This window comes from Hydra vulgaris, chromosome 05 (assembly GCF_038396675.1).
Source record: "Hydra vulgaris chromosome 05, alternate assembly HydraT2T_AEP".
Classification (NCBI taxonomy): Eukaryota; Metazoa; Cnidaria; class Hydrozoa; order Anthoathecata; family Hydridae; genus Hydra; species Hydra vulgaris.
The window spans coordinates 39207224-39216764 of NC_088924.1; the positions used below are offsets into that span (position 1 = coordinate 39207224).

Consider the following 9541-nt stretch of genomic DNA (forward strand, 5'->3'; position numbering starts at 1 on the left):
AAAAGTGTTACTTCTAGGTGTTTTTGGCTTGCTTTTATAATTTAAATTTATCGGCCATCCGTATTAGTCTTCTTGATTTCGCTTTAAAGTTCTTTCAACTTTCTTCTGTTCATATTCTGCCTTTCTGTATGCTTTGTACGTGTTTAGTTCATCTGTTGTGCATTTATTTTTATCGAAATCTTTAAAAAGGTGGAGGTTATAAGCACGCATGTTTAAGTAATTTCTTAAATTTGGTTGGTAGTTCTGTTTTGTTTTGTTTTGTTCTGTTTTGTTTACTGTTATAGGTATTATTTCTTTTTTAGTTTCATCTTTGTAGACCTTTTTAATATTAATATTTTCATTAGTTTGGCTTAAAACTATATGGGTTTTTTGTTCTTGGGTTGTGGATATTTCATTTGCGGGTTGAATTGGTTCTTTTAAGTTTGCTGATTTTTCAAATGGTTCTTTACTTGACTCTTTATCTAATTCGATTACTGTTTCTTTTGGTAGTTCTTTTTCATTATTTTTGATTTCTTCACTTTCTTGTCTAGTATATATTATTCTGACATAGTATCCGTTTAGTTTCAAAGTTCTTGGGATTGGTTTAGTAAGATTATCTAATATAGCTACTAGGATTCCCGAATAATAGGGCGTTTGGTTCGTTGGAGTTTTACGATAGACTGGTCTAGTATGGATATGTTTCCCATATCCTAATTGTTCTAAAGTTTGACCGACAGGTAGGTTCTTTTTTTTAATTGGCAAACCGAGGACAGAAACTGCAACTCGTTTGCAAATGGTTCTGGTTGGTGTTGAGTTACAGAAGCGATGGATAACACCGTTGATTAGAAGTCCATTTGATTGGATTGATGATTTAGCCTTGTCATTTTTCATAACAAGCTCCATCATCGTTCCGTTTCTAATAAATTGAAGACCTTCTAGATCCTTATCTAAACAGGCATGTTCAAATGCTGATAATACATCAAGCTCAGTAGTTGATTTTGAAATTTCACACAAAAGAGTTCTCTTAAGTGTGCTAAATTCATTTGATACATTAGAATTAGATGCTGATGTAATTGCATCGGCATAGCTTTTAGGTGGAATAGCTAAATCAATTGATTTATTAATTGATTCCGTAATAGGATTATTTACATACATAGTTAGGGTTAAGGTTTAGTTACTCCTACAACGATAATAAAATGAAATAAAAACTACAAAACCGACCATAAACACTAAAGTTGCCTTACAGGCAACCCGTGGTAGAGAAAGGGTACGAAAATAAATAAACACGTAAACAACAAATGCCTTACAGGCAACTTTAAAAACCCTACAAGCTAAAGTTGCCTTACAGGCAACCCGTTGTAGGAGAACGGTATTTAAAAAAACACAGGGACTAAAAAGTTTCAGTATGTGTTTTTTTCCGTTTTTAAGTTAATTTTTTTTTTTTTTTTTCTTTTGTTTTTATAATGTGTTTTTATTTTTTGATATAATATTTATAGTTTTAATTTTTGGAATCTTACTTTTGTTTTTTGTATTAAATTTAAGTCCAGTCGTCATGATTGTATGAAGAGTTATTTTGGATTTGTGTATTGCTTTTAGTATAATCCCTTGGTTGTCCGACGGGTAATTTATTTGCTTTGTTTCTTTTTATTTTTCTTTCGAATTTTCTCTGATCGTATTCTGCTTTTTTGTATGTCTTAAATATTAATAGTTCATCTTCCGAGCATTTTGTTTTATCAAAGCCGTAGAATAAATTTAAGTTGTAAACATGTCTCCCAGTATAATCTAAGCGAAGATATTCTGAGGGAAGTTCGATTTGTTTTTCTAGTTCTTCTATGTTTACTTCATTTATGACGTTGTCGTTATGAGGTTCGATTTTGCTTGCAATATTATTATTGTTAAAACTTTCTTCCATGTGACTTTCTTCCATGTGATTTTCTGTTTCTTGTGTTTGAGAATTTGTTTCAGGTGATTGTGGTATTTGTTCGGGTGTCTTTTCTTTTGTTTTATTTAAGTTATTTGTATCGTTGTTTAAAATTTGGTTTTCGACAGAGTTTTGGCGTATCACCATAGGGGCTTCTGATTCTTGTGGTTTAGAAAATTTAATTGTTGGTTCAGGTATTTCTTTCGATGTTTCTGGTTCATTAGTTTCCGTATCTTTTTTTCTAGGTTCTTCGGTCACATCTATAAAGTTTTCTTTTGGTTTTAGGTTATCTTCTTTGTTTTGTCCGGTATAGATTATCCTGATGTTATATCCGCATAGTTTTAAAGATCTTGGTATTGGTTTATTTAATTGATTCATCAAAGCAACTAGAATTCCTATATAGTAGGATGTTCCGTTTTTGGGCGTTTTGCGATATACTGCTCTTGTGTGTATATGTTTCCCATATCCGAGTTGCTCAAGAGCCACCCCGACTGGTAAATATTTTTTTTTGAGAGGCAAACCGATTACCGATACTGCAACTCGTTTGCATAAGTTTCTAGTTGGGGTAGAATCATAAAAATAGTGGGTTACACCATTAATTAAAAGTCCATTTTCAAGGATCAACGATTTTGACTTGTCAGTTTTCATGACGAGTTCGACCATTGTCCCTTTACGGATAATTTGCAGGCCTTCCAGATCATGATCTAAATTGGCGTTTTCAAGAGCGATTAAAATGTTAGGTTCAGTTATTTTTTCTGTTATTTCACACAAAAGGGTTCTTTTCAATGTGCTAAATTCATTAGACAATATTGAGTTAGAATTTGTTGCTGTAGCTTCAGCATAGCTTTTATTAGAGACATTGAAGTCTATTTTGGTTTTCGGTCTTTCCATGTTAAGATTATATTATAGCGTGGTCAGGGTTTGACGATTTGGTGTTTTTCTACAACGCTCGTATCTTACACATACTCAATCTTCTCTACTCATGTGTTGTTTTAAAACAACTAAATGCCCGTACAAACTAAAGTTGCCTTACAGCAACCCGTTGTAGGGGAAGGGTAATAACACTCGAGACACACGAACTACTCAACGATTGCCTTACAGGCAACTTTAAAAAAACCCTACAAACTAAAGTTGCCTTACAGGCAACCCGTTGCAGGAAAACGGAAAGAAAAAACACAGGGACTAAATAGTTTGAGTATGTGTTTTTTTCCGTTAAATTTTCCGTTTAAATTAATGCGCTAAAAACTTAACAATAAAGTTCGATTATAAAACTAACGAAAGCCAATTTTAAACATCATTAACTGAGGTAAAAAATTTTGTAAACAAAGCGGCTATTAAATTGCTTGTGGCTTTGCTTAACATTTTTTTTTTTTTGTTTTTTACGCTTTATTATGATTTTTATGATTTTTTACGCATTATTGTAAATATTAGGTACGTTTGCAAAATTTTTAAACTATTCAAATATTATACATCATACATCATTGTAATTATACAATTATTATATATCATTGTAAAGAGCTTTAAATCAGTATTACGATAAACAACACTGCGCCACTATTTATGAATCAAATTTTTCTTAAATTTAGCAGTCAATTTAGCAGCTGTGACGCAGTAGCTAAAGTTCTGGCATAGAATCATAAGGTTTGTAGAATCACAAGGTTTGTAGTTCGACGCCGCCTTTAGTCAAATAAGTAAAGTTGGTAAGGAAAGAGGCGTAAACTTCCTGATTAAATCCTCCTCCGAGGTGCTCTGTGATAAGACCGATAGGTCTTCTTGCAATAACAAAAAAAATTTGCAATAACAAAAAAAATTAGTACACAAACTTTTCCATCGTCGCTTTGTCACGCTTTGTCACAATTGTGCGTTGTACCAATATTGCGGCAACAAGTCGCCATATTGTTTCTGTAAATTAAAGTTCTGTATGTTATAGCAGGGTTCTAATAAAACTTTTGGGATTTTAGATCTTAGTTTATTTATCTAATATTGCAACAAATTTCAAGTAAATCTGATGATGCACACATTGATTTTAAGATTTATCAACGACTCTTGGTATTTCTACGAAATGAATAATTTCTAACCTTGTTACTCTGCACACGCATATTTTCATTTCTAGTGATCACTGGATAGTTTTGGAAATTCCAATTGGTGCAAATTACATGTTTATTATTTCTCTATTTTTCAATAAGCAACCTGAAGGAATTCTTTATGTGAATCCTTAAAAAGAATCTTTAAAAAAATCTTTTGACATCTTTTAAAAATGAATAATTTTTTTGTTATACTTTTAGTTGTATTTTTGACTAGTTTTTTAAATTTATTAAACAATTTTTTATCAAATATTAGCATCATTTATTACTCATTAGTAATGATATTAATAAGATAAAATGATTGAACTAATATATGGCATATAGTATTAATACTAGGTACTAGCATATTACTTATTATTAGTATTACACTGTTAAATTACTAAACTATATCATAGTATGTTAATGATTTAGTAAACAATAAACAATAACTTTTTTTTCAATTTTATTACAATTGAAAGAAGAACTATCATTTTTATTCAATAGATTAGTAATATACTATGATAGAGTAAAAGTGAGTCAAACCGATCACCGAACAATAAAAATCAAGTAACTTTATTATTTTTTTAAAATTTTTAAACTATTTTTTTTAAATAAGATAAAAAATACCAACAAGCACATTATTTATCAATTTTTTTTTTTTTATTGTATTTAAAAATAAGAAAACTAGAAGAAAAAAAAAAGATCGCTTTTGGCAGAAAGTCTGTTAAAACCGATCAATATAAAATACATTTAATGTATATATTTTTATATATTTTTATATATTTTTTATATAGCATACAGAAATATGCTATATATTTTTTATATAGCATACAGAAATATGCTATATATTTTTTATATAGCATACAGAAATAATAAAAGATTTAAGGTTTACATTTTTTACAACAAAAAAAATCTGAACCAATTACAAAATTTTTTGGCAAACATGTTTTGTTGCAGAGCCAAGTATTGCAATTTGGATTCATGTCCGAATGTAATTATTTTTTACACATTCCGCATTTAATAGCTTTTCTTCTTTTGGCTGAAGGTGTTATAATCGGTTTTATAATCGATTGTGAAAGGTGTTATAATCAATTTTTTTACATGAGACAGATTTTTTCTTGAAAGAAACTCTTTAGCTCATTTTCCATTTCGATTTTTATTCTCTTATAAAGTGCTCTTTACTTGTCGAACCTCGAAGCTGCTGTTGCTGGTTCAGAAGATAATGCTAAAGACTTTATTGTTTGCAATAGCGTTGAAGACGTCGGTTGATTAAATGTTGCGGAGATAATGCCTGTTAATTGATTTTGTTTTTGTTAAGTGGAAATAACCCAATATATTCAAAACCAACAATAGCGTGCAAACGTGTAAAACATGTACCACTCTCATACACCTGTTTGAGCAACGTAGGAAAATTTTCTTTATCTAAGTTTTTGCAATTTGTATCTTTGTAATATTTGGTAAGAACTGCCACAAATGCTTAACATGGCAATAGACACTTTTGTCCAGTGGCTGAAGAATGTGAGATGAGTGGGCTGGTAGACAAATCAAAATTATATTGTTTTCCCGACATAGCAATACAGCTGCTAAACTGACGTGAGACGTATGTCCATCAAGATGTAAAATATGAGTACCACTAATAGCTTGACATTCTGGTATATACACTTCCTTTAACCATTCAATAAATGTGTCATGCTCCATCCAACCAGATTTAGAAATTGAATATTTGGTGCCAGTCGGACCACCTAAAGCCCACTCAGCTCTAAAGTTTCGTTTTGCTTTGTATACCACGAATGGTGGTGTAAAGTATCCATCAGCATTACGGCAATTGTTCACTATATAATGGATTTTTTCATTGTTACCAGTGAGTTTCAAAACACGCTTTGCACCTTTTTGATATACTACTGTTGCTTTGCCTTTATAACCACAGAAACCCCTTTCAATGCAATTCCAAATGTGACAACCAGAAAAAATGACAACCAGAAGTTATCCCAGACAATTGATATTGTTTAGTGACAACTTCAAAATAATTATCAATTATTTCTTGCGCACAAGAAGCGGCTCTGGCAGATGCTAAAGTGTGAGTTTTTCTTGTGGAAATTTCTTTAGACCATCGGTTTATAAATGCATAAAACTAGTCTTTGCCAGGCCTGCCGTTTTTAAATAGGCCTGATTGATTTGTACGAAGAAGGTAACCGCATACGAAGTCCATGACATCATTTCATTTTGAACCATAACCCCAATCACATAGGAACTTAAACGTATGCACCATAAGTGACTCTGTTTGCTGTGAGAGTACGGTTGTTGATCATGATCCCTTGAAGCTAACATTGTTGTTGTTCTTGCGACCTATTAGAGTTGAGAATGGAATGCCATATTTGAATGCAGCTTTTCTGATTGATTTTTTTTTTTTATATCATTTAACGCAGCTTCTACATCTTCTTCATCGTATGACTTTTTACTTGTTGTCATCTTGAAAGTGAATAATTAATAAATATCATTGAGTCATTTTTGTAAAAAACTTTATATAGGAAGAACCCTTAAATAACACATGAGAAAATCTAATAATTTAATTCACCTAGGTACCTAAACCTTAATTAGAAATTTAATTCACCTTGGTACCTAATTTAAAAATTCACATACTACTTAATAAAGGAATTTAAAGTAAATATGTGAATGATCGATTTTACCAGAAAAAATTTAATATTAATTTTTCTTACTTTTTTGTCTAATTTTTAACTATAAAACGAAAAAAAAATATGTAATCGGTATTAAAATTAAATTTTTTACAAGAATGAGGTAAAATTATTTTTAAACGAATTAAGGTTCCCGAATTATTACGATTGCAAATAAAAGAAAAAAGCAAATTTTTAAGACTCTCTTTTAAATTTTTATAAAAATGAAATGACTGAAAAATGAATTGGATTTTATTTTGACACGAAAAATATTATTAAACGTGTTATAATAACCTGCCATGAGTTCTTTACTATATTCATCTTACTCTCTATATAATATAAACTCGATATATTTATTTAGAGCTAAAAGCTTTTATTAAATTTACAAATTTTTACGCGTGTATTTAAAGTTTTTAAAATGTAAAAAAAAAGTATAATGCTAAATCATCTGAAATCAGGGTACCTTGAACTTTTTCACATCAGATATGTATTAATAGACGCGCTTTACTTGTATACTTTCAAAACAAATGTTCAAAAACTATAAATACAAGTAAAGTGTGTTGATAAATGGAAAATTAAAACGAACATTTTCGTCATATTTTACTTTTTTATTTTCTGAAAGGTAAAAATGCATCGCAAGCTCACAAAAAGTTATGTGCTGTTTATGGTGACGAAGCGTTAAAAGAACGGCAGTTTCAAAATTGGTTTGCCAAATTTTGTTCCGGAGACTTTTTTACTCAAAGATGAAAAACGCTCTGGTCGTCCAGTTGAAGTTGATGACGACCAAATCAAAGCAATAATTGATTCGGATTGTCAAAGTATAACACGTGAGATTTCAGAGAAACTTTATGTATCACATACATGCATTGAAAATTGCTTAAAATAACTTTGCTATGTACGAAAACTCGATATATGGGTTCCTCATGAACTGAAAGATAATCATTTAACACAACGCATTAACATCTGCGATTTGTTAAAAAGACGTAATGAAAATGATCCATTTTTAAAACAGTTGATAACTGGTGATGACAAATGGGTTGTTTACATTTAATGTTAATCTGAAAAGATCGTGGAGCAAGCCAGGTGAACCAGCTCAAACAACATCAAAAGCTGATATTCATCAAAAGAAAGTTATGTTATCAGCTTGGTGGGATTACAAAGCCATTGTCTACTTTGAACTTTTACCACCCAACCGAACGATCAATTAAGATGTCTACATTCAACAACTAACAAAATTGAATGCAGGTGAAGAAATACGGCCTGACTTTAGAAAATTGAATAGTTTTTGTATTCCATCATGATAATGTAAGGCCACACACATGTTTGGTCACTCGGCAAAAATTATTGGAGCTTAGTTGGGATCATTTGCCACATCCACCATATAGTCCTAACCTTGCACCATCTAATTCCTTTTTATTTTGACCTTTGAAAAACTCCTTGAATGGTAAAAATATAAATAATTATGATGATGATGTCAAAACCTGGTTCAGTTTTTTGCTGGTAAAGTTTTATGAACGTAGAATTATGATGGTGCCTGAACGATAGCAAAAGGTCATTGCTCAAAATGGGCAATACATTTCAGAATACAGTTATTTGTTTTAAATAAACTTTGATTTAATAATATACCGGATGAGATTGAACACAATAAATCAGCAAGATATCCCTAATATTTTAATAAATCAAAACTATATTTAAAAAATAGTTTTTCACTGCCGTTTCTAATGAATTCAACTTAAATATTTTAATTTAGATATAACTTATACATTTGTAAAGATACCCTATAACAAGAATATGACTTTAAAGATTTTACAGATTTGTAGGTTTTGAGACTTAAGTCTTAGTCTCGAAACTTCTTGAGAATCATATTTAACTTTCTTGGGCTTATTTTAGGTCTTACTCTTGGTCTTGAAAGCCTGAAGTCTTGGTTTTGGTCTTGTATCTTTACTGTTTTGCATTTCCTTGATCTTTACAAAACTTTACAAAATACTGTATAAATTAGTATTGTTTTACTCGACTGTTTTACTTTTTACTTAAAGTATTTAAATAGAATATGTTAACTTAAAACTTTTCTTCTTCTTGTTTTTGTAACTATGGCTACTATAGATTAAAAAAAGAATCGTAGCATGTCTGCTTTCGTCATTGTTAGAGTTTGGGTTGTTAGGAGTTAGAATTGGTTTTGAAGTTTTATATTTTGGTCTTGAGTAATATTGTCTTGGTCTAAGTCTTGATCTTGTATATATAATATATAAGATCAAACATGGTCTTCAGCAATTCTCTGCGTCCTTTTATTATTTATTTCTTACTAGCAATTTTTATTATATTTTCATTTTTTATTATGTAATATTAAATTATATATAGTTTATAAGGGAATGCTGTCTTAAAACAAACAAATGAAAATTCTGTATAATAAAACGTAAAAAACTGCAGAACTCTGAAGATGTCTCTATAAATTAATAAAGTTATAAATGGGTCATTCCAGGCCAAGTGGTCCAGAGGTCCCCACTCGACCATCTCATGTTTTGATAAATTTTTTAAGTATGTAGTTAAACATATTTAATGAACTCTGCCAACGTCATGTCAAATATTTGTAATTTTGGGTTTGTGGTACTTTTTGTAAGACTTACCCAAATTTCAATATCAGTTAGTAGCTAAAAATCGTATTTTTGGGGTCTTATATTTTTGTAATGGAAAGATAACATATCTTAAAAACCTGGATTCTTAGTAAACCAAAGGTGCAGATTGCAAAATATTTAATACAACTTTTACTTCATGCTTAGAATTTAGTCTATGGTTCAACAAATAGCGTCACAAATTCAACACCATAAACTTTTATTGTTTTTTGTGGGGTCATATCACCAGAACAAAAAGTTTTTAAGTATTGTTATTTTTTCTGAAGATTCTCCGTA

General features: G+C 30.3%; 1 protein-coding gene across 1 annotated transcript in view; it reads right to left on the reverse strand.

The window, feature by feature from the left end:
• The window catches only part of LOC136080847 (uncharacterized), a 90347-nt gene extending 88947 nt beyond the window's left edge, over positions 1 to 1400 (reverse strand). The window contains exon 1 of the mRNA XM_065798152.1: positions 1348 to 1400. The gene's annotated coding sequence lies outside the window, so the exon portion shown is untranslated. The remainder of the gene's footprint in view (positions 1 to 1347) is intronic.
• Positions 1401 to 9541: the final 8141 nt, after the last annotated feature.